Raw genomic sequence first — 25,317 nt, 5'->3', positions numbered from 1 at the left:
AACCTGAAAATGACTATATCATCATTGTACTAGAAATAATGTGACACAATATAGAAAGAAGAAAGGCTAATGATACCATAAATTAAGACAAAACCAGTAATCTCAATGTTAATTTATTATTATTCTAAATGACTGTATCTGTCAATTGTTTGAGCCAAGTAAAAACCTTTATCAGCAGTAGGAGACTGAAAGTCACCACTAAATCCTAGCTCCTAGATAGCGTACTGGCCAATGATGCTGCTGCTGCCTCAAAGTTGCTTCAGTCGTGTCCGACTCTGTGCGGCCCCATAGACGGCAGCCCACCAGGCTCCCCCGTCCCTGGGATTCTCCAGGCAAGAGTACTGGAGTGGGTTGCCAATGATGCTAGTGGCTGACTAAAAAAATGCCCATGTAAACCTTGCCAACAGAATGGCATCAATGCAGTCAAGAAATGTAAATCCAACTCTGTGGTATGCTCTATTTCTTGTGGTTTATAAACTACACATCAAACATTCTAAAAGCACTGATCCCTTAGCACGAGTAGTGTGTGAGCTATGGAAATTTTATCAAGATAATTGACAGATAGCCACGTAATTTACTGTAAAATTCTGCGGCCTTGTAAAAGGAGCAGAAAGGAATGTCAAAGTTGACCTCTCATTTCCAAGTACAGATAATGGAGAATCTGCTTGGCTTTTGGGGTGAAAAGACTCAAAGGACTATAGAGAAAACTTCACATCAACCTCCAGTGATTTAAATTTCATTTAAAGGTGAGTATGTATGATTTATGAAAAACAGAATACTAAAGCATAAAATTTCAGATGACTTGAAAATATAACAACAGGAAACATGCACATTGTGTTCACTAATCTTAGCCTGGCACTAATCTTAGCATTTTCATGTACATTAATTCATTTACTGCTCATAACAATCCTATGAGGTAGACACCAGCATTTTCCCAATTTTATAAATGGGGGAACTGAGATTCTGAAAGACTAAGTAACTTGCTCCAAGGTCACACAGTGGATTAGTGGAAAAGCCCTTGTCAATTTGGGGCATGCTCTAGAATGCTTGCTGCAATCACTAGTCTGTATTGCCTCCCATGGGCACAAAAGTACACAAACATAACCTAAAATTTATAGGCATATTCCTAGATATTTGGGCACAGAATGAATCCCAGTACTTTTAGGTTCTATTAGGATATCATTTCTGGAGGTGCCAAGCAATACTAACAACAGTTCTACTTAAGCTTTATTTACAAATGAAGTATGTAATTGCATTGTATTCATAGATTTAATGTCAAAATACATGGCATTTGGTAGATGAGAAAAATGCAGTTAAACTTCACCATGTCGGTAAAAGGGGAAAGCCTTCTTATTATGTGCACGTGTGCTTAGTCGCTCAGTCGTGTCTGACTCTTTGTGACCCCAAGGACCGCAGCCTGCCAGGTTCCTCTGTCCATGGGGTTTCTCTAGGCAAGAATACTGGAGTGGGTTGCCGTGCCCTCCTCCAGGGGATCTTCCCGACCCAGGGATTGAACTGGGGTCTCCTGCATTGCAGGCGGATTCTTTACCAGCTGAGCTACCAGGGAAGCCTTCTTACTGGATGTGTTGAAATGTAGAGGAGAATGCCTCAGCCGTGATACGCATATCAGATGAGTGGATGAATGAGATCCAGATACAGAACTATACTCAGGATTTCAGCATCCCCATCAAACACATCTGCCCATCTCTATCTCAACAGTTGTCATACTATAGTGGAATCCTTGCTTATCTGCTCAACTGTGAGCTCCTCAAGGGCATGTGTTATTCATCTTCAGTGTTTGGCTCAATACCTCATATATACTAAGTTACTGACAAAACACTTCCTAAACCAACTTAAGCAGTGAGTATCTGCTATATGGAAGACACTCTGCTGGTGGGGGAGAAAAAGATCTGTTCCATGTGGAGGGTAGCATGGCAAAGTGGGAGCAATAGTGGCGGCGCCCCAAATAACAGAAAAGGTGAGCGTGAATCTTTCTGTAACAAATCAACTTTCCCCATAAAGGTTATAGAATGAGTGCGAATCTCAACATGTCCCAATCCACTGCTTCTCTTTAAAAGAAGATCAACAACCCCCTCCCTTTAGCTGTTCCTTAACTTTTGTAATTCTTAAAATGGGAATAATATAACTGTCATCATACATAAGTCAATATAATTTCTAGTAACAGCTTTATTGAGATACAATTCACATACCATGACACTCAGCCTTTAAAATGTACAATTCAGTGGTTTTAGTATATCCACAGATATGAGCAAAATCATCACAATTTTAGAATATTTTGATCCCCTAGCCAAAGCATTTCTGTACATGCCCCTACCCTTCCATTTCTGAGCAACCACTAATCTACATTCTGTCTCTGTGGATTTGCCTATTCTGGACATCTTATATAAAAGGAATCATGCAGTATGTAGCCTTTTGTGTCTGGCTTCTTTCCCTAAGAATAAATTTTAATAATAAATAATAAATAAAATTTTAAAGGTTCGTCCATGTTGTTGAATACACATACCCTTCCTTTTTATTCCTGAATGGTATTCCATTGTGTGAGTATACCACATATGTTTACCTATTCATCAGCTGATGTGCATTTGGATTGTTTCCTATTTTGGGCTATTATGAATAAGTCAGTACAATTTTAAAACAACATGATTAGGCTAAAGAAGGAGACCCAAGGCATTATGGATAATGATGCTTTGTGATGCTCAGGTTATTTAAAAAAAAAAAAAAACTAGGTTCTTTATCTTAATACTACAACTTATTTGAATACTTTCTCAGAGTTAAAACCTCAGCACCAAGAAATATGGCTGATTCATGGGATGTGCTCAATAAAGATACGCTGAATGAATAACCAATGCAAAAAAAAAAAAAGGAAGAAAGAGAGCTGAAAGTGGGATAGAAAGCAGAGTGAAACAGAAAAAGTCCTGGGAAGTCAAGTATCAGGGAAAAATCAACCTGAGATTTAAAATGTGTGTGATAACTACATGCATTCAGCACAACTGACATGAAAATCTCCTAAACAAACAATTCCTATAAAAATACCAGGCACTACCACCATTAAATAATAGTATATGTTATTTACAAAACCGAAACAGACTCACAGACTTAGTCAACAAACTTATGGTTACCAAAGGGAAAAGGTGGGGAGATAGGTAAATTAGAAGGTTGGGATTAACATATATACTCTATATAAAATCATAAACAAAGTCCTACTGTATAGGACAGGGAACTAAACTCAATACTCTGTAATAACCTAATCAGGAATTAATCCAGAAAAGAATAAATGTATACATATGTATAACCAAATCAGTTCGCTGTACACCTGAAACTAACACAACATCACAAATCAACTATACTCCAATATAAAATAAAATAAATTAATATTCTATCTCACCATAATATGACTTTTAAAAAGTCTGCTGTTACTGACAATATTGTGCCAAGCAGACTTATTCTGCACAAAGGTATTATTGACTGAGTGATGCTTTCTCCCTCCCACTTGTAGCAGTTTGTAGGTCTGTAACTTAGAAGTGTACTGCAAAGTCCACAGCGTCTGGTCATTCCAGATCTTTACTTCCTTCAAGCAGCACTGCTTTATCCAGTGCTCAGTCCCAGATCACACAGTGAAAGCGACAGGCAGCAAACTCAGGTTCTCAATGAAACCTTTTCTATATTTCCACAATATAAACAGAGTATGGAGTCACAGTTGAAAAACTTCAAGTTTGGACGCTGCTGTTTACTAGCAGAACGTCTTTGGGCATGCTACCTAATCTCTTTGAGCCTCAGGTTCACCATCTGTAAAAAGGAGATATAACACCGACCTCACAAGGTTGCAATGAGGGTTAGATGAGATAATACGTGTATAATGCTTATCACAGTGCCTGGCACAAAGTCGGCAGCTGTTTCCATTAGCAAACAGTACAAAATTGCATCACCTCTTCCTATCACTTCTTAATATAGTCTTAATATTAGTTCCATTTTCCTCTTTTCTTCCTAGTAAATTGTTCTAGGGTTAGGCCTTCTCTGACACTAAAAAACTGGTTGTCAGTTAATGTTATGTTTAAAGAAAAAAGTATGATTGTTTTATTTTAGGTCAGATGTTACATAGGAAGATATACTTGAAAAAGATCCACAGATACTACAAATCTATAACATAAGTTAAAACCGTTCCTGTGTATGTTTGTGTGAATATGTGTTGTGGAGGGGGTGCGGGAGTGGTGCCAGGGTTGACATGCTGTAGAAAATCAACAGCAGAAATCACACATAGCTGGTATACCTAATTTTTCTCCATGTATGTTTTGCAGATTTGCTTTTTTTCCATATGAATTTGTTTAGCTTGTTGACTGCAGTCAGATAAATTGCCCCTTCCCCCTTCTCTTTGTCAACTGCTCTGCACATATAAGACTATGGTTTTCAATTTGAATATTGGAAGAATCAAATTCCTGCCAAGAAAAGAAACTACAGACCGTTGGATGTCAACATGGATGTTGAGGAACATTACTGTTGTTCCAGGAACTGAGGCTAAAGGGACAAATGCAAGCTTACCTTTTGAGATAAAAGGGAGCTCCAGTGATGAACAGACACAAGAGAAATCGAATAGAAGTGGAATCTGAAGAAATGAGTAACTACCTCTCAAAGACAGACGGCTAGTGCTTTCAAAAAAAAAAAAAAAGACAGCAAGTTTGACAAAACCAGACTTCCTTAGCTTTGAAAAAGACAAGTTACTTGGCATTCTAAAGTAAATTAAATGTTTCTCGCAACTTAATGCAGCTGGGCAGAAGTGGACACAAAGGCTTTTACTGAAAAGCCATTTTAAGAGAGGTTTGTTTGGAAATACTTTCTCATCACTCACTTTTGTCTTCCTTGCTGGAATTTCTCCACTCAAAGCTCGACAAACAAGTTGTCATTTCTTCGGCATTTATTACAGTATTAATCATACATGCAAACACACATACAAAGATAATGCATTAAAGACTTTGGGGAAAATACATTTTCTATATATATTTTAAATTATTTTAATCACTAATTGTGAAAATTCAAATGAGTATCAATAATTTTGATTATTTAATTTCAATGTGTAAACATCATTGTTAAAAAATATAGTTTCAGCGAGGTTGTTATTATTGATACTATAACCCCCAAAGGGCTCATTTGCAAATTCAATGTCTTTACTGAATCCAATAAATCACTGTAACAGTAATAAACCAGAGAGCAGACTCTGGAGAAGGGGCTCAGATGCCTGTGAGGTGTTGTTAACTGGTAACACGGAACATGGCCTTTGAAGACATATCAGATTAAATTAACTTGTTAAGAGATGCACAGAGTTCACAACTTGATTATCAAGCTGTCTGGTTCCCTCAAAACAATAGCCTTAATTTAAACCAACCATATAAACTTGTCTTCATTTGCAGTTCTTCCAATTATCAAGCAGAGTTTTAAATTGTTGATCACAGATTTAATCAGCCCATTCAGGCTATTATTTCAACTTTGGATCTGCTGCCTGTTTTTACCAGAACAAAGTAAAAAGATACTCTCAGTAACTTAAATGTGAAACCAATTCGTTTGCTTCTTTATTTAGGATAGTATAGAAATACTATTTTCTCCAGTATAAAATGGTAAGGAAGAAGCTGAAACTAGAAATCATAAATAAGAAATTAAAGGCAAATTCTTCATAGTCATTTTAGAATTATACTTAACAAATATTTCCCTTGCAGCGGAGGGGGGCATCTTTTAATCTAAGTTACTGCTGACTTTGTAGAGTGTGTCTTCTTGGCAGGAATATATTATTAAACCATTTTGATTTCTGTTGATGGAGTATTCTTAAATTCTTCTCAACAAGTCATGTTTGCACAGCAATTTATAATGTAGCATTAAAAAAGCTGAAAAAAATTATTTACACATACATACCCACTCATATGTATGTATATATGTATCTATACATATATGTGTGTGTATACATATGTATGTGCATATATATATATGGGGCTTCCCTGGTGGCTCAGATGGTAAAGAAACTGACTGCAATGTGGGAGACCTGGGTTCAATCCCTGGGTTGGGAAGATCCCCTAGAGGAGGGCATGGCAACCTACTCCAGTATTCTTGCCTGGAGAATTCCATGGACAGAGGAGCCTAGTGGGCTACAGTCCATGGGGTCGCAAAGAGTCAGACACGACGGAGCAACTAAGCACACACACATACATACATAGTTTGGGAGTGGGGGGAAAAGGGATGGTAACTTTAGTATAATTTAATCCTCAGAATATGGTATTTATTTTAACCATCAATTCCCAGGCATTCCACTTAAAAAAATATGGCAAAATAAACACAGTTTGGCAAATGCTGATTTAGCTCATCGGTACCTTTACAGTAACTTCAAAGATTTAAGTTTTTCAACATGACACAAAATTTGCATCATTTTGTCTTCTCTCCAGAGTAAAAAGCATTTTCAGAATCTCAAAGCAGCAACCATTTCTTTTTGTCTAGAATCAGACATCACCCTAGACATTAAATACAAGGCTTACATTAGAGATATTCGTACCAATTATCATCAGCTTCTAAGAAAGGAAGAACAAAATACATCCTAGAAGAGAGAATTGGGAGAGTGATTAAAATGAGGGGAATTGAATCTGGACCCAAAGTTTATTTTTTAAATTACATATTAAAAAGTATAAAATCCACAAAAAACTAAAGTTGCCAGATACAACTTAGGGAAGCTGCTTACCATGTTAAAATTTCTAACTTGATGAAGGACTGACATTGAATCTGAGTCTAAAGGGAAATCACAGAGTAAAAGTCCATCCTTGGCAGTTATATTGGAATCATTATTTTTTATAGCTTTTACCACCTTCTCGTTCATTTTCACTGAGCCTGACTTATACAAAGATGTCAGTCACATTTTCACTAATTCAGTAGCACTGACTTGTCTCTAAAGCTACTTAAAAACAACCCTATCTATTATTTTGGCTGAGTTCCACTGTCTTGTTTTTGTCCAAACCTATCCCAGTTTTTTTACGATGGGCTTAATCCTGTACAAAGAGAATAAACACCAGAGCCCTTCACAGATTACTCAATCAGATTGCACAAATAATACTGTGCATATTAACCGAGATGCAAGGCAAGTAGGGTAGGCACTCAATATCTATTTGGTGACTTACAAACATTTCTCGTATTCTACATTTGAAGAGTAAAAGTAGGATGAAAGAGCGCTTCACCTCTGCCTCCCTGTCGGCCAGTAAGCACATTTCAGCCACTCCTACCCTAAAACAACAACAAACTCTTCCTTCCCTGGATCCTATTTCCTTGTTAAGTTCCAACATTTTTCATTCTTAATCAAGTGTCTCAAAAAAGCAATCATTACCACTTTCATTTCCCAATTTTTCATTTACTCCTCAACCCTCTGCAAACTGGTTTCGTGTGTTTAAAAAGTCACCCATAACATTTAAAATACCAAAACCAAATACCAAAATACCAAAACTCAATTTACATAATACCTTTGATATTGGTTGATATCGCACTCTCCTTCTAAAAACTTTCTACTTTGCTTCTGTGGCACAAAGCGATTCCTCCTCTGATGCTCCCTTTGGGCTGTGCCGGACCACTCCTAGGGGTAAGAGACTGACTCCAAGGCTTTACTCTGCTATGTCTCTGCATTTTAAAAAAGTTTCATACAACTTTGATCTAGGCTTTTCTACGTAGCTGTTTCAGCAGCACTTTCACTCAACATCATTTCACACTCCTGACTCCTTATGCTTCATCCTCTGTTATTTCCCACCCTACTGTAGAACTTGAAACTCAATATTAAAAAAAACTAAGATCATGGCATCCAGTTTCATTCACTTCATGTCAAACAGAAGGGTAAAAAGTGGAAAGTGACAGATTTTATTTTCTTGGGCTCTGAAATCACTGTGGACTATGACTGCATGCATGCAATTAAGGGACGTTTGCTCCTTGGAAGGAAAACTGACAAACCTAGACAGTGTATTAAAAAGCAGAGACATCACTTTGCCGACAAAGGGCCATCTAGTCAAAACTATGGTTTTTCCAGTAGTCATGTATGGATAGGAGAATTGAACCATAAAGAAGGCTGAGTGCCAAAGAACTGATGCCTTTGAATTGTGGTGCTGGAGAAGACTCTTGAAAGTCCCTTGGACAGCAAGGAGATCAAACCAGTCAGTCCTAAAGGATATCAACCCTGAATGGTCATTGGAAGGACTGATGCTGAAGCTGAAGCTCTAATACTTTGGCCAGCTGATGTGAAGAGCTGACTCACTGGAAAAGACCCTGATGCTGGGAAAGACTGAAGGCTAAGCAGAAGGGGGCAGCAGAGGATGAGATGGTTAGATAGCATCACTGACTCAATTGACATGAGTTTGAGCAAACTCTGGGAGCTAGTGAAGGGCAGGGAGCCTGGTGTGCTATAGTCCATGGAGTCATCAAGAGACAACACAACTTAGCAACTCAACAACAACAACAACTGTAGCACCATCCACCAGTCATTTGTTCTATCAAGATGATTGAGAGACTAATGTTGGCTTGACTGAAAAGGAAATAAATTTCTTTACTGATGGAAGAGGGAGGCCATAGGTCATGAGATGGTCCCCAAATAATGAAGAGAATATGACTGGACAATGAAGAAATTAGTTTGTGTTTGTGAGGGTGGTATGGGGTTGTATTAAAAAGTGAGCAAAGAGCTGAAGGTACAATATTTAGCCCAATATCTACTGGTGTGAAAGAGCGTACTTGCCTAGCTAGAACCAACTGCATTTTGTAGCTAGAGGAAATGTCACAACAACAATGAAAGCACCTAGCAGGGCACAGGCAATGGCACCCCACTCCAGTACTCTTGCCTGGAAAATCCCATGGACGGAGGAGCCTGGTAGGCTGCAGTCCATAGCGTCGTGAAGAGTCGGACACGACGGGCGACTTCCCTTTCACTTTTCACTTTCATGCATTGGAGAAGGAAATGGCAACCCACTCCAGTGTTCTTGCCTGGAGAATCCCAGGGACGGGGGGAGCCTGGTGGGCTGCTGTCTATGGGGTCGCACAGAGTCGGACATGACTGAAGCGACTTAGCAGCAGCAGCAGCAGGGCACAGAGCATCTGGCTCCAGTAACTATTCGATAAATGTCAGTTGACTCTAAATAAACACCTATTATAGGACCTTTTTATTGGCTGTGAAAATGGGGGTTCAAATTTTATTCCTATATATAAACTCCTGCCTACAGATATTAAGATTTAAAAAGTATAATACATTACTAGAGGCAAAGGTGGTAGTAAGCACTGCCACCCAAGAACTCCGGGCCTGCCAGCATAAGAAGGTGTCAAGGGAAGTTGCAAGCCTCTGACATCTCACATGCTTAAGTTTTATACCTAGCAAATCAGAAAGGGACCCTTCATGACACAAAAGCAATGGGTGTTGATTTTACTTTCTGACTTCTTATTGCCTCAGTTCTGTTCTGCTCTAGGAAGCTAAAAGTTTAATGACTCCAAAGTCTGGATGTGTCCTCCACAACACTCCCTCTACAGGGATTCAAGGAAACCAGCTTATTTTCACTTAAGAACAAACCAACCAGTCAACCTCTCATTTCAAGAGGCGTTTGCTTTGTTTTGTTTGAATTATTACCCGACATGAGGAACAACAGGAACCAGAGCTCCTCTCCTGAAACCGAGAGGACCAAGCTTTTGTTTTTCCTATGTCCAATTGTTGCAGGCTTCCTGAAATAAAATGGTGGCAATTCTTAGAACCAAGAAGCTTTCCTCACTTAGGAAAAATTCTGCCAATAGGAATACCAACATCTTAATTTTTCTTGGCCATTCAGTTCAGTTCAGTCGCTCAGTCGTGTCCGACTCTTTGCGACCCCATGAATCACAGCACGCCAGGCCTCCCTGTCCATCACCAACTCCCGGAGTCCACTCAGACTCACGTCCATCGAGTCAGTGATGCCATCCAGCCATCTCATCCTCTGTCGTCCCCTTCTCCTCCTGCCCCCAATCCCTCCCAGCATCAGAGTCTTTTCCAATGAGTCAACTCTTCGCATGAGGTGGCCAAAGTACTGGAGTTTCAGCTTCAGCATCAGTCCTTCCGATGAACACCCAGGACGGATCTCCTTTAGGATAGGGTCCCACAAAAATGAGGAATAAGTTATAGGGAATTACAAAAGCAAAAGACTAGTAAATATAGCATCTCTTTCTTTCTTTCAATCTTCCTTCTTCATTCTAGAAGACAGTATGCCCTCACAGTCTCACTGCCTTCTAAGGGAAATAGTCATTCACAATCAACAAACTCACCAACTGAGGGTCTTGTGTTCCGTGTATACCTTGAGGTTTTCAATGAAATTTGACAGATGTGTTACACAAGAGATCATTATATTTCTCAGACTTGAGAAAAGCTAGGATGATGTGTGAAATGAATGACAGATTGGGGTTTAGGCAGATGTAACACACCTTCTTCCATAGCTTCTTTTTATTCCTATTAATTTGCCAAGTATTTACAAAAAACCCCACAGGGTTAAAGTGAAAGAGGCAGCTAAGTGTCCATCAGCATATGAAAAGATAAAGAGGATGTGCTACACACACACACACACACACACACACACACACACACACACACACAATGGAATACTACTTAGCCATAAAAAAGAATGAAATAATGCCATTTGCAGCAACAGGGATGGCCCTAGAGATTATCACACTAAGTCAGACATAGAAAGACAAATATCATACAATATCACTTAAATGTGGAATCTAAAAAAAATTATACAAATGTACTTATTTACAAAACACAAACAGACTCACAGACTTCAAAAACAAACTACTGGTCACCAAAGGTGGGAATGAGGGATAGATTAGGACTTTGGGATTAATATGTACACACTACTATATATAGACTAGATCATATATATAGTAGGAATATATATAGATATCATGTATAGATCATATATCACTTTGCTGTATACAGAAAACTAACATACTGTAAATCAACTACACTGTAATAAAATTTAAAAATAAAAATAAATACATATACTGAAATACTACTCAGCAATGAACAAAGAATGAAATTTTGCCATTTGCAACAACATGAATGGACTTGGAGGGCATTATGCTGGACATATGCTAAGTGAAACAAATCAGACAGAGAAAAATAAGTATTGTATAATATCACTTATGTGTGGAAAATAAACTAGTGAATATAACAAAAAAGAGGCAGACTCACAGATACAAACTAGTTATTACCAGTGAGGGGAGGAGCAACAGAGGGGTGAGGGAGTGGAAGGCACAAAATATCAGGTATAAGAAAGACTCAAGGATGTACTGTACAACATAAAGAATATAGACAATATTTTATAGTAACTATAAATGGAATAGAACCTTTAAAATTGTATTAAAAAATTTAAAAGTAGCTGACATCCCAAATCAATGGCAAATTTTGTTTGCCCCAAACACACAAAACCATCACATCCTTGTTGCAGCTGAAAATCCTGAATAACTCACACTTAAATGGCCCACATCTTATTTTAACTACTCTAGCTACTAAAATGTTTATGATGAAACAGATGCTATAGGCAAAGTTATCCTGTGGCCTAAAAACATACATATTAGTGCTCTCTAAACAGCTTTAATGAACAGAACAAGAAATAGTTAAAACCTGTCACTCCAAAGATAGGGAAATATATGCAGATTCAGCCATCCTTTTTTAGTTTTTATCATCATGAATAGAGTAATTCACGGAACATTTCTGTCAGTGATGGTATAACACTTTATTACAGTGCTTAATTTGTTTTACATCCCATTTAATAAATTGATTGCTAATTACACAACCATTAGATGTGTAAGCCTTTCTCTATTCTTAAGTTTTAAATATGGTATATCTGAAGAGGGAGATGAAACTCATTTACAGTGACAGAGTTTAGTTATCAACTCATTAGAACTAAGATTGTATTTTATTTCCAGAGCAGTAACTTAAGTTTAACATTTAAATGTCTGTGATGAAAAGCCTAATTTCATTTCATATTCTTAGTGTGGAGAAAACAGCAGTGCTTAAAGGCTCTGAAAGATGTCCACAGTAAAAGACCTTTGGGAATGAAGTCAACATGTCCAGTCATAAAAGAGGCTTCATGGCACTGGGAGAGAACTGGGGATGGGGGTGGATGCTTATGATCCTACTGGACACACAACAGTACCCTAGATGGCTATGTTGTACTCTCCCTAACAATGATTTAATTCAAAGGAATATGCACAAATTGTCCAGATTTCTAAAGCTGTTTCCAACCTCTTAATGGATTATACTCAGTACCTTATGTGAGTAAATCCTTTCTTCTCTAGTGCTGGGTTTAATTCTTATCAGTGAAAAGCGAAAGTGAAAGTCGCTCAGTCGTGTCCAACTCTTTGCGACCCCATGGACTATACAGTCCATGGAATTCTCCAGGCCAGAATACTGGAGTGGGTAGCCTTTCCCTGCTCCAGGGGATCTTCCAACCCAGGGATGGAACCCAGGTCTCCCACATAGCAGGTGGATTCTTTTACCAGCTGAGACACAAGAGAAGCCCCAAAAAAGTAATTAGGAAGGCTCTATGACTATTGTCGTCTTTATCTGTGTAATCATTCCCATCAACAGGACTTTCTTGATAGCTCAGTGGTATAGAGTTGGACGCGACTGAGTGGCTTTCACTTTCTCATCAACATCCTAGGTATATTTAACTTCCATCTTACACCTCCCATCCACAATTTTACAATTCATTTTAATGTGTGCCTTTGTTCACTGCAGAAAAAAAAAAAAGCCACTCACAGGTTTTTCTTCCAACATATGGTAAATGTGTACATTTACAACTTATTTAAAAATCAGTTTTCTTCTTTCTTGATATGACCATTTTAGATTTGTAAAAACCAATTTTTAAATTTTTTACACTTACATTAAATTCATCCTATAATAATGTGAGCTTTTTTTCTACACATAAATTTTTTGACCATTCTTTTGCTGCTAGAAGCACCTCACATCCAGCCAGCTCAAGATTTTTAGTTATTGTTGTTGTTTTTCTAAGATGTCCTCTTCTGACTTCTGTTCATAGGTACCATTGTTTCCTGTGTCTCATGGTCTATCAACATCACTTGGTAAAAACATAATACTTACATAAAGTGCATACCCTGAGAACTACAGCAATATCATAGATGTTAAATCTTACAGCATTCCTACAGCAATGTCTCACTTCTTAGTTTGAAAAACAGACACACAACTGTCAGGGTACTTAAACAACATCATTCAATATGTCAGCAACCAAGTCCCTTGTATCTCTTGACTACCTTCCCTTCAAAAAAAAGAGGAAAAATCATTTTTGACCTGGTTTGAAATAAAATCTACTAAAACATTGACTTTTAAACTTTTAAACAACAGCAACAAATAATAAGAAACACAGTTCAACATCTTAAGTATATATATATGTATAGATCTGAAATAACAGTCTCATCAAAAATATTTAAATGTATTACCTGATATATTTTGATGTTTTCTTGCTACATATTCTATTCAATTTTGTTTAAAAGAAATGCTAGTCATAACTTCTTAAGTGGATTTCATTATGCACATGACTTGCTGCCCACCACTTGAAGACTGCACTGATAGAAAAAATAGACTTACCACATGACACACGGTAATGGTATTAGCTCTGCTAATAGTTGGGTAAATCTTCATTAATTATGAGGCCACTAGTACAGACTACAGTAACTGAATCTGAACCAGCATGAAATATATTTGGGGATAACCCACAAAGAAAGGGTTTGCTAAACAAAACATGATGTCAAGAAGATGGAAGGGGTATTTAACCTCTTAGAACAAGATACCTCTAAGGTTTCTGGATCATTATTTAAACGCAGCCGTGTTGCTAACTATAAATGCATGTTAATATTCAGGTCATTGGGACATCTACTCAGAAGAACCTTGTTTGTTCTTAATCCAAAACATTTTGTAAATCAGAATATTATATTGAATCTGAGCTTGAAAAATCTGAGTGTATCTTAACATTCAAATGCAAGAATTCTCAACAATAAAATCATGTTGTAATTTTTTGTTTAGTTCATCCAAGTCACTTTTTTGTTTATAAATGTGTTCGAGGTATCATCTAATATTAACAACAGTAACTGGTATACAGTTAATTTGTAGAGTGTTTTAAACTTCAGAAAACTCTTTTCATTTTGGAGCTGGTGATGACCAGCAATCTTTGGATTACTGAATATTTAAAAAGCATATAATGACATTTTCCAGACCCAAAAATGAAACTTAATATTTGGTGTGCTCTGCCTGTGACAGATGACTCAATCCCATGAAGAAATCCAGGTGCCTGGCCTATTACAATCGCCTGTTTTTCAGAGGCCGGGCCCACCCCTGCCATTCCCCTACCAAATTTGGAAGATATGGAAGGAAATTTCAAGGTAAAAGACTAAGCCAAGTTCTGAAGTGGGGGTGTCCCAGAACCCCCTTACATGGAGGTATCTATTAAACAACTTAGAGCAGATGTTTACCCTTTATAAACATTTAACATTTTTGCAAAATGAAGGCTTAAGAAGCTAAGGGAGTGAAGGACAGGCCAGGAAGTCAGGGATTCCTGGATGTGAACCTAATCTTGGGCCTATTCTGCTTTTGCTCTAAATCAATGCCAAATGCTTCACACCTCAGCTGCTTTATAGCAGGCAAGAATTATACTTGTGACGAAACTGTTTCCTGAGAATGTCTTAGGTTAAATGGTCACTATTACAGCCCTCAAAGATACTTCCTTTCACAAGAGGTGAAGCATTCTTCATACATATTATTTACCTTCTTTATATTAGGAAACTGAAACAGAATATTGGTGTCCTGCTTAACTGACCTTGAAAAGAGATCATTCTTCCCATCCCTAAATGCTTGTCCACTTCACAATGAATTGGTTATCCAACCAGTTAGGAAATTCAATCCTGTGATCTTAAAGGTTTTTAAGGGCACTGTAACACCTGTGAGTTGACCATTTCGGCAGCTAATCCTGGGCCAGCTCAGGGCCCTCATCTTTCTCTGTCTTCTCTCCATGGGTCATCAACCTGCAGGAAATGCCCTCCTCATCCACGTCTTGATTGGGTACCCTCTTGGGAAAGTCACTTGGTCCTGGTCATGAAAAAAAGGTCCATTTTTCACACCACAAAGCAGCACCTCCATATCTGGCTCTGCTTGCACTGCTTTGGGCTCTTCAAAAGGCAGACTGTGTTTTCACTTTCTCCCCCCCACTTCATGATAAAAGCGTCCTGGTCCCTTCGTGGCATCTAATGAATGGTCCTCTCTCCCTGGATTTGGACCGTTGGCCTTTCCGACCAGTCATTAACTGGCAGGAAATGCCCTTCTCAGCAATCACTATTGTGTAAATAGAGCTATAAACTTTCGAATGCCCCTGCAACCCCAGACCCTAAAGCTGCACGTGGTGGGGGGGTGGTGAGCAGATCTTTATTGTAAAAGCACTGCCTTCCAAATTAAACTCAAACCACATGATACAGTTCATAAAATATACAAAATATACAGTCCAGTGACAGATTTACCGTGGCCCTACATAATAAAGCCAAAAAAAAAAAAAAAATCATCTCTATACGGAAAACACTGCTACTTTTGACCCAAATAGCCCCCAAACAGGAAGCGAAAAGCAAATAGGCAGCTGTGGCCTCACTAAGTTATGAAGGAGACCAGAGCAAACGGCATTTCCTGTCATTGCTTGTCACTATTTCTCAGTGCCTCTGTCGGAACTGTTTTCATAGATGGCTAAAAATATTATGGAAATTTCTTTGGGGATAAGATGGAAGGCAATGAAGGGAGCTGTTAGATGATCTAGACTTGAAAGTGAAAAATGTAACTTTTACCAAAAAATTTCCTTAGGACTGGTCACACAACCAGTCACTTGAACTTCTGCATTTTAATGAATACAGGAATAACAGACCACATGAGAAAAAGTAAAAAGTAAAAGTGTTCAGGATCAGACATTAGATAACCTAGATGTTTCCTGTTAATTTCAGGTCAGTTTTCAGAACAATTTGCATGCACCTGATGAGTAAAGAGAGAACTGCAGACTATAATACCCCAGAGAAGAGGAACTAGCGTCTTCAATTTGGTTTCTCTCTCCCTCTGTCTCTCACCAGCCCACAATATGACCTGTGTAACCTCAAAGTATGTACAGGTATGAGAGGTCTCTAAGGGAATCACATTTTAGATCCTTCACTATTGTCAACACACACTTCACACCATATGGAGGGATTCCTGTCTTTTTTCCAGAACTGTGAAATGCCAAGCCCTATGTCACATTTCTGTAGCCTCTCAACTTCTCAATCACCAAAGATCTTTGGAGGGGAAGTTTAACTGGAAAGTACAAGCGTTTTGCTCTCATGTTATTGCTACACTGAAGCTCTCGGGATGTCCAAATGAATCCCCCAGCAAAACCAGGTTTATCAAAGAAAGAGGATTACTAAACGGTAGCAGGGCAGCTAGTTGGCCAAAGTTCTGCCAAACTCTTTCTCCGAAAAAAGGCCTTCCCTTGGGGAGACACTGTGAGTGTGATCCCAGCCCAGACCCTGGCTTCAGAAAGCCGGCAGAACACTTATAGACAGTCCCTTCCCGTGGCTGTGGTCAGTGCTACAGGCATTTATAAAAGATCAGACTACCCAGCACCTCCTCCACCCCCATGGTTTTCTACATTTTGAAGCTCTTAGACATAAAAAGTGACCCTATAATCTGTATATTTTTCACCTCATACTTCTGGGTGAGCTAAGAAGGTTTTCTTCATGCTATCCAATCACTTAGGAAAGATGCTGACATCAACAACTTGAGAGTTTAAATTTTGCTCAAAATCACCTCTGAAAAGAATCCACTCCTCTTCTCTGGGAGCCTCACTGATAACAGATAGCAAGGACGGGGGGACACATCAATGTGTTTGTTCTTTAATAAAAATTTGGGCTATTTATGGAGTGCCTGCATTTCGGTGGACAGTAGGGTGCTGAGAAGGAATGTGATCTCTGCCAGCGTGTCACGCATCTAGTTGAGTGTGTTTCTATATATTTTAAATAGAACTTGGAAAAACCACTACAGAGTACATGGATCCAATCATAATAAAGCAACCACCCTAACATTATGTGAAAATCTCATTTTCTCAGTTTGTAAAGCAAAAAAAAGTGAGAAATTATACTATGGGACATATGTCCAAATTAATATTATACATGGTACTTTTCTTCTGCTTTGTTTTCCAGCGTGAAGGCTGAAGACTAAAAACAAAAGTTGAAATGCAAGCTCTCTGGTTCTTCCACTCTCTTGGTTTCTGCTAACAGGCCAACTGCCCCCTGCCAAATAAAAACACAGCCCCTTGTCTGGTTTGTTCATGCTGCTATATAAGGAGAGACTGCAAAAGCTGTACCTAAAGCCTCATGGTCCTCTGGGCACAAAAGATGATTGTGGTGGATCTGAAATGGCAGCTCGTCTCTTCCACTGGGTGGACTTTGCTTTCTGGATACAGTAAAAAGAGGCGCTATTCACACCTGTATCTTGGTAAATAAAAACCTATGCAAATTCACCCTCTAAATGGGCAATCAGTGTTTTGAGTGAAAATGAGACAGCTCTCAGTGTCCTTTTGGGGTTTTGTCTGACTTCATCACTTTCTAAACTATACATGACATGAGGCATCTGAGTCACGGTATTTCTGATTTTGTTCCTTTTTTTTTTTTTTTAACCTGGTAAAACGGTTTGAAGGACTGTTTCTACACAACTTCTGGTTGCGGACTGATTTCTCTGGGATGTGCTAGGGATACACTAAATGCAAATACAGGTGACGGGAAAAGAGCAGCTGGCTTTCAGGCTACTCCTTGAGGCCTCAGCCCAAAGGCTGCCATTGCCTGCTTTTCCCTGGACTTGTGGCAGAGCTGCTACCATGGCGTCAAGCACGATACCCTGTTTGTTGTTGATAATTTTTTGTCAAAAAAAATAGATAACGCTACCTGAAATCACAGAAAGGCTGTTCATAAAATAAAACAAGAAGTTAGAAAGAATATTCTCCCATTTACTTAACCAAGTTTTACTGAGAGCCCTCCCTATAGCTCAAATGGTAAAGAATCTGCCTGCAACTCAGGAGACCAGGGTTTGATCCCTAGGTTGGGAAGATCTCCTAGAGAAGAGAATGACACCCCACTCTAGTATCCTTGCCTGGAGAATCCCATGGACGGAGGAGCCTGGGGAGCTATAGTCTGTGGGGCTGCAAAGAGCTGGACACAATTGAGTGACTAACACTAGTACCAGCTACTATGTCCAGGCACTGGGGATATAAAGGAGACCCAGGAACTTGCCTAATAAGGAGTTACTCATACTTCACTTTCACTTTTCACTTTCATGCATTGGAAGAGGAAATGGCAACCCACTCCAGTGTTCTTGCCTGGAGAATCCCAGGGACAGAGGAGCCTGGTGGGCTACCATCTATGTGGTCACACAGAGTCGGACACGACTGAAGCGACTTAGCAGCAGCAGCAGCATACATTCAAGGAAACCTGAATAAGCCTTAAGAAAGTAGTCTCAAATTTCCACACCAGTTGCAGGCGATGCCAAGGAGCTCAAGATTCAAAAAAACTGGTGGGACAATTTTAAGTTAATTTGAGTAATCCACATTGGACAACAAGATGAAGCAAACTGCCGGTCTCTAGGATGCTCCTACGGCCTTAAGGAGATCACACAGCCTGTCAGAAGTCCAGTGCCAATCTCCTGCAATTCTGCCCAGACTGCCTTTCTCAATTGGAGGCCCTTTCCTTCTGGGCCCTTCAAGTTCATCCACTGTGTCGTCATAAAACTGACCTCTGTCTAATGTTAAAAACAAATCACTCCTTCTACTCATGAGCCAATGTAATGCTGATTAAAAAAAGGCCCTAAGAGTAGACATAATATTTTAAATAGCATGCCTAATTGATTTCTAAATCTCTATTAATCAGTCTCCTTTTTTTCCCTTAACACTTTGGTCTCATGGCTATCATGAAGAGTTCTGGGGTTACTATGCTTGAGTTCCTTGAAAAGGATCATATACATATAGAAGGAGAAAAATATATATATATGTATGTGTGTGTGACATGTATGTGAATATATAACATACATGTTATATATACTGTACATGTTATATACATTCACATGTATATTCACTTACATGTATACACCCCTACACACACACATACTTAAATCAAGCTTTCTCATTTCTGCTTCCTCTTGAGTTCTAATCAACATATTCTAATTAACTTACTGGAGTTCAACATACAGAGCCTTGGAGAGACATAGTGTAATGCAAACATTTACTATAGTTTATTGTGAAGTTTTTTTCTTTCATTCTTAGAATTGGAGGAGTGCTGTAAAAATAGGTATTTTTCTATAATCATCTGGGAATAAATCAATGCATGGTTGTATAAACTGTCCTAAGATGAAGACTATTTTGTACACTGTGCACTGCGTGTGCTTCTTTGTGCCCAGACAACCTAGGCGTACCTTTATTTCGCAAATAAAAATAAGGTCCTTCTTTCCAGTTGCATTATTTCCCCATCACTCTTTTATTTTTTTCTTTTTTTTTTCCCCCATAGTCGCTCAACTTAATACCAAGGAGAAGTAAATTATGGTTTTATATTGTGTATTTATTAGAAGGATCTGGGGCAAAAAACTTTTCTGACCCCTTTTAGGTCAAACGGATAGCATTAACACCTGATAATGTAATTGATAACTTATTTATCCTAATTCTCAAAGTTGTCTTTCCAACACTGTCATCTGGCTGTCTTCAAGCAATATATAACCCATTCAGGAAGAGCAGGATGCTTCAGAACCAGATTCCATAAGATCTAAAAGCCTACATTAATATGGCTCTATTTGCTTTCTTTTGGGTCATAATTTGTGTTTGTTTTGGGTTGGTCAGCAATTAAAGGTACTTGCTCCCAGTTTATTCTCTTAGAGGGAAAGGGCCCACGTCATTTCATCTGAGGCACACGTTTCCTTTTATTTTTGAATTGAGAGCTCTGTCACATGGACCGAGGGACAGAAAAACCCCCCAAAAGAAACAAAACTTCTGAATTATACTCTCCTGACATCACATACATTTATAAAGGGAGAAAAATCCATCTGTTGACCCTACTACACTATTATAAGAAAACTCAACCATATGGAGCACCTTAACAAAGTCAAGGTGTACGTAGCCTGCATGCTCTTTCAGACACTTGAGAGCTGTAACATGGCAGTGATCATTATCTAACTTTAATTACGGGATCAAATTACTTGTCAAACATGGACTGTAACTTATTCTTGTCTGCTAGGCCCCAATCTCTGTTTGTAATCCTATCAGACAGTTTGATTTATTTCAAAACAGAACAACTCTGCCACCTTCCTGAAAGGACTGTGCTATTAATAAGCAGAATAAATGTGCAGTTTTCAGAAGGAAAATCTTCATCACATTAGGAGTTTTTACTCTTTTCTTCCCTTCCCTTCCCTCTCACATATAAAGACATCTGGGGAGAGACAAAACTGTACCTCCAGCTACACAGTAAGCATCTGCACAGCAGCCCAGACACGGCCACTGTTCCAAGCACGTGCAGTACTGTACAGCCTCCCAAGGCAAGACCTTTCTTTCCCCAGGCTGCTGTGATTACTTTTTCATATGGCAGAGCTGGGCAGATAATAGTACACCTACCGGTCAGAATGATGAATTACACAGGAGCCTAGCAGTGCAGTGAGAAGCGAGGGAACCCATTTGAGGCAAATACAATGCAGGAAATGAAGGGAAAGAATGTTCTAAATGACTTCAAATGTTGAGGTTCTAGCCAGGGCACAAAAAGCAAACTATCTTCTGTTTAAATTAAAAGCTGAGCACAAAATCTGCTCCTCTGTGAGTTTACCAACTCCTCATTTTTCTTTTTAACTCAACATGTATTAAGCACCTAATTTGTGCCAAGCATTGCTTAGGTAGGTGCAGGAGATTACCAAAGAGAATTCGGATACCAGCTCAGAATCATAGGTGTTATCCCCCATAAAAGGCACCTGTTGTGAAACGCGTGGGCTGAACAGTTGAGGGGAATCATTAAAGCAGCAAAGGAAATTGGAGAAATGAAGTACCTAAGAGGTAAGAAACAGAGTGAAACATGCAGTCACCACCTCTAGCCCAGCACCATATCAATTCTCTCTCAAAATATTTTTTTTTCTGACAAACTCCTTTGCTTATATTTTCATACAAGGTCTCCAATCTCATCAGTCTAGAAAGCCACTGAATGTGTAACTGACAAAATGTCTTCTAATGTCTGACACTAGTTCAGCTTGTCTATTCTGTCCCCAAGGTTTAGCCCCCCACCCCATGCCACCCCCACTCTTTTAAGGATACATTTGCCCAAAGTCATTCAGCAACAAGGCAGGATGTGAGGAAGCAAAGCTTCATGAGCTGGAGTCTAAGGATGTAATCACTAAAAGCTAGAGAAGGTCCTTTGTGTCATCGCTGCTCTCTTGCACAAATGCAGGTATCTATTTCTCTACCTGCAAGAGGAACTCTCCTTTTCGATGTGAAGTGATGAACTTCCCTGAACACTTCTGCCACCAATAATCTGAAAAATGGATTATACAGTAAATTCCACTGCAAACAGTGAAGTTCTTTCTAGGCACACCACAGCACCTAGACAGGAAAACTGCAGCATTTCGCACAGGTGCAAAACAATCTCTTCACCCCCACCACTCCTCGGGGAGCTTGCTTATTTTAATAACAGGAGAATCTGCCAGCCAAGTTGCTCCTATTGCTTTGGGAGAAGTCAAAAGTGGACAGAGGTAGAAGAATATCACCTGGGTTATGGGTAGAAGCCCTTTTAGGCTATGTTCAGGGAAGTTTCAACAAATATGAAAGCATTTCCCTGAAGTATTACACATTGAGAAACATTTCAAAAACAACTTTTAACAGTATTTAAACATTAAGGACTAGATTTCTCATAGGCAAAATGGAAAAATGTGATTATAACCAGAAAAATCCGAGGGCGCTGGTAAGCTCCATGGTCAATATGCCTTTCATAGGAGGGGAAAAACCTCAGGTGAACTGTATTAAACACTAACGTGTGGTCATTAGTACAGCTAGTTCAACAGTCCACTTTCCAACCATTATACCAGTAACTACCCAAAGACTTATCAAGGGGTCAACATAGTGAAAAATTAGCAATTATTTCAAAACTAAATCTTGCAAGTTTTGTTTTAATTGGTGTTTTCTCGTCAATTAACCTGTGGCATTATGCTGTGAGGATTCATACCCAATTCAAAAACACCAGCAATTTAGGAACATCTGAAAAGAAGAACTTTTGGAAAACATGCTATCTTAATTACAGCAACAATAAATTCACCCTCACTGTTGTATTAAGCTCCACCAACTAAGGGTCAGCAGACAGAAAAACACACAGTAGGTCTACTAACGATAAAACTACACAACTGAATCACCCGAATGTTAGCTTGGGTTGCTGGTCTATTTAATTTCATTTTCTGACCATAAAAGCTTATCGTGTGAACGCTAAAAATGAACGTTCTCTTTTCAAGAGTCTCCTGAAATTTACCTTCACTCCCTTTCGGATGCCGATAGTAAAAGCAAGCTGCCTAAATGTGTTGTTCTGCAGCGGGAAGAGAGACCAGACCGCGCAACAGGAAAGCCAGGGCACTGCCCACGTTACCGCACCGCCCCGGGAACGTGAGCGGCTAGAAGCACTTGCGGATGGTATGCCATACAAGAAGTTCCTTTCAATGACAAAATAGGCATTATATATGCCATACAGATATATAAAGGAAGGAGAAAAAAGGAAGCAGAAAAAGAAGAAAGATTAAAGCCCCTAACGTTAACAAACTTGTAGGACTACTTTTCCTTCTACTTGCCATTTTGAAAAATAAAAGTTTAAAAAGCATTCGATTTCGCCGGCGCCCTAGAAAGGGAGCCACGCTCGGCAACCCCAACTCCTCGCCGGCCTTACCTTCTGCTGCTAGCGCGAACCCAGGGGCTAAGGGGTCCCGCTCTCAGCGGCGGCGGTGGCGGGGACAGTGGCACATGCCATCTGTTAGCGACAGAAGCAAAAGCCGCGCTGCGCTAGGTGGCCCCGATGCGGGGAGAGCCTCTAGCACGGGTGGCTACCCAATGCCGCCATTTTAAAGCGAGGCTCCTGAAATCATTAGATATAAGCAAATTAAAGCCCGCCCCACCTACAGAACTTCGGGGCTGGGACGGGCAACCCGGCTTCGAGTCGGCCGCGGTGGGGTAGAAAATGTCAAGTGAGAGACGCACACAGGGACTCCGGGACGGAGGCGACATCCCTCCGACCCCCTCCCCCCTCCCCGCCACCCCCCGGGCTCGGGCGAGCCTCCTTGCGAGTCCAGAGACCTGAGGATTTTCTTTTTCTCCACTACTCCGGGACCCTTTCCTGGGGCCCGCCGGCGGGCTGGGGGACAGTGGGGGCCCGGGGGCGGCCCTCCCCGCGCCTCCCGAGCGCTTGGTTTAGTCCACTTGGAGCACACCTCGCGCTCCGGGCTCCCCGGCGGCAGGCGGGCGGGCGCGGGACTCCGGGCCCGGCGAGCGGCTGCCATGGCAACCCGGGACCAAACCCCGCCCGGCCGCAGCCAAAGGCGTGCCCTCCGCCGGCCCGCCGGCCGGCCAGCCGGTCGGTCCTCGGCAGCGCCCGCCGACCCGGCGGCCCTCGCGGTGCCCCGCGCCCGGCACACGCGCGGCGCGCCGAGGGCACGGCGCCGGCAAGGGGACTCCCGGCGCCCCAGCGGCAACTCCCGCCCAACTCCGGCGGGCTGGGAAGCGGCGCGCTGCCCCGCCCGGCCAGGTAGCGCGGCGCGCCCCGCACCGGCCCCACCGCCGCCGCCGACCTCACCTGGCCCGGCGCGCGCGGCTCGCAGCTCCGGACGCGGCGGGAATCCAGCGGCGTGCAGCCCCCGACTTCGCGCCCAGCCCGGGACTCTCGGTCCTCCGCCTCCCTCGCTGCTCCCGGAGAGCGCCAAAAAGTAGCGCTCCAGATCACGCTCGCTCCGAGTGTTGGCACTGTGTTCCTGTAGCGATGTGTATATTCTTTGAGTCTTTCTTTAGCTCACGGGTCTCGTGCAGCGGAGCGCGGGCTTTATTCTCAGGGGGTGTGGCGCCTCTTCCCCCAGCCCGCCAGCCCAGCCCCCACTTCAAGGGCTTTTTGCCATTTCATTATTAAGGGAAGGGGCTGGGGCAGCAAATCATAACGCTCAGGTTTTGCAAAAGCGAGAACAGAACTTACACACTGCCCCAGAGGGGATGGGGGTGGGGGTGGAGGTGGGGGTGGGGGAGGGAGGCAGCAAAGTTTGTAGAGCTGCAGGACCTGAAGTGCCAATGAGAAATGCAGTGCGGTTCGAAGCTGGACGCTTCTAGACACTCTGGATATAAGATGAAATAGGTAATTCCAAAAATGACCTTAGTCAATAAATACGTCGGCCCACTGAAGACAAAATACATATATATTTATATACTCACCAACACTCATCAGCTGCCTTCCTGAGTCCTCTCTTTTCTATAAATTCTTTATTTCCCTTTAAAACCCTGATCTCAGAAAGGGAAATGTTGGTCTGTACGAATAGCTCCCCTCTTTAACGGAGTTTGAAGGGGAGGAGGAGCCCTAAGGTAGAGTTCCAGATACTTTTGAATGACAAGTGGACAAAGCAAATGCAATTATATATTTTGATTTTTTCAAAAAATGTACATCTGGATAGCTAAATTACAAGTTTCTTTTTAATGCAAGTGTGATAGGAACACCAGCTGTTCCTTAACTGGAGCCCAATGGTAATCAATGCATGCTTTTTATTTAATCTTAGGAGGACAATTGTAGTCTGAAACACACGTATATGCAGGATGCTCCGTGACAAGCTCATAGCAATTCATGGGCTGCTCTCCTGCCATGAACTGCTTCACCCCAGTAACAGAGTTCCACGTGCCCTGCAGAAAGTGCAGAAACGTCACAGGAGGTATTCAAGCAGCAGTTAAATCGAAGAGTGGGGTGAATTCTCAGGCTAATTACATTTTTAAAAATTCTACCGGACTGATCCAAATAGAATTCTCCAGCTAATATTAGGCAAGAAATCAATCTCTGTTAAATGTGAGATAATAGGAGCAGGATCATAATGGTTGGAAGAACACTGGCACAAACTGTCCTTTAAATAATTGAGAAAAACCCTCTGTGGCATTTGACAAGCATTGTGAAAGTTATCAGGACAACAGGCAGGGGCGATGTCTGATAGGTTTGTAATACTGAGTAGAATCCTAAGCATGAGTCAAACAA

At 40.7% G+C, this 25,317-nt stretch overlaps 1 protein-coding gene across 10 annotated transcripts in view; it reads right to left on the bottom strand.

Moving 5' to 3' along the window:
* Positions 1 to 24,099, bottom strand: part of MBNL3 (muscleblind like splicing regulator 3) — a 121,103-nt gene extending 97,004 nt beyond the window's left edge. For 4 of the 10 annotated variants that reach the window (XM_027533092.1, XM_027533098.1, XM_027533095.1 and 1 more), the window contains exon 1: positions 22,993 to 23,250. The gene's annotated coding sequence lies outside the window, so the exon portion shown is untranslated. Of the gene's footprint in view, positions 1 to 22,992; positions 23,251 to 23,892 lie in introns of those variants that run through there. The other 6 variants (XM_027533093.1, XM_027533096.1, XM_027533097.1 and 3 more) reach the window with 4 other exon arrangements.
* Between the last annotated feature and the right edge of the window lie 1,218 nt (positions 24,100 to 25,317).

The sequence above is a fragment of the Bos indicus x Bos taurus genome, chromosome X (assembly GCF_003369695.1).
Source record: "Bos indicus x Bos taurus breed Angus x Brahman F1 hybrid chromosome X, Bos_hybrid_MaternalHap_v2.0, whole genome shotgun sequence".
In the NCBI taxonomy this organism is placed as follows: Eukaryota; Metazoa; Chordata; class Mammalia; order Artiodactyla; family Bovidae; genus Bos; species Bos indicus x Bos taurus.
The sequence above is the reverse complement of the archived record's forward strand: the minus strand, read 5'-3'. Positions and strand labels throughout refer to the sequence as shown.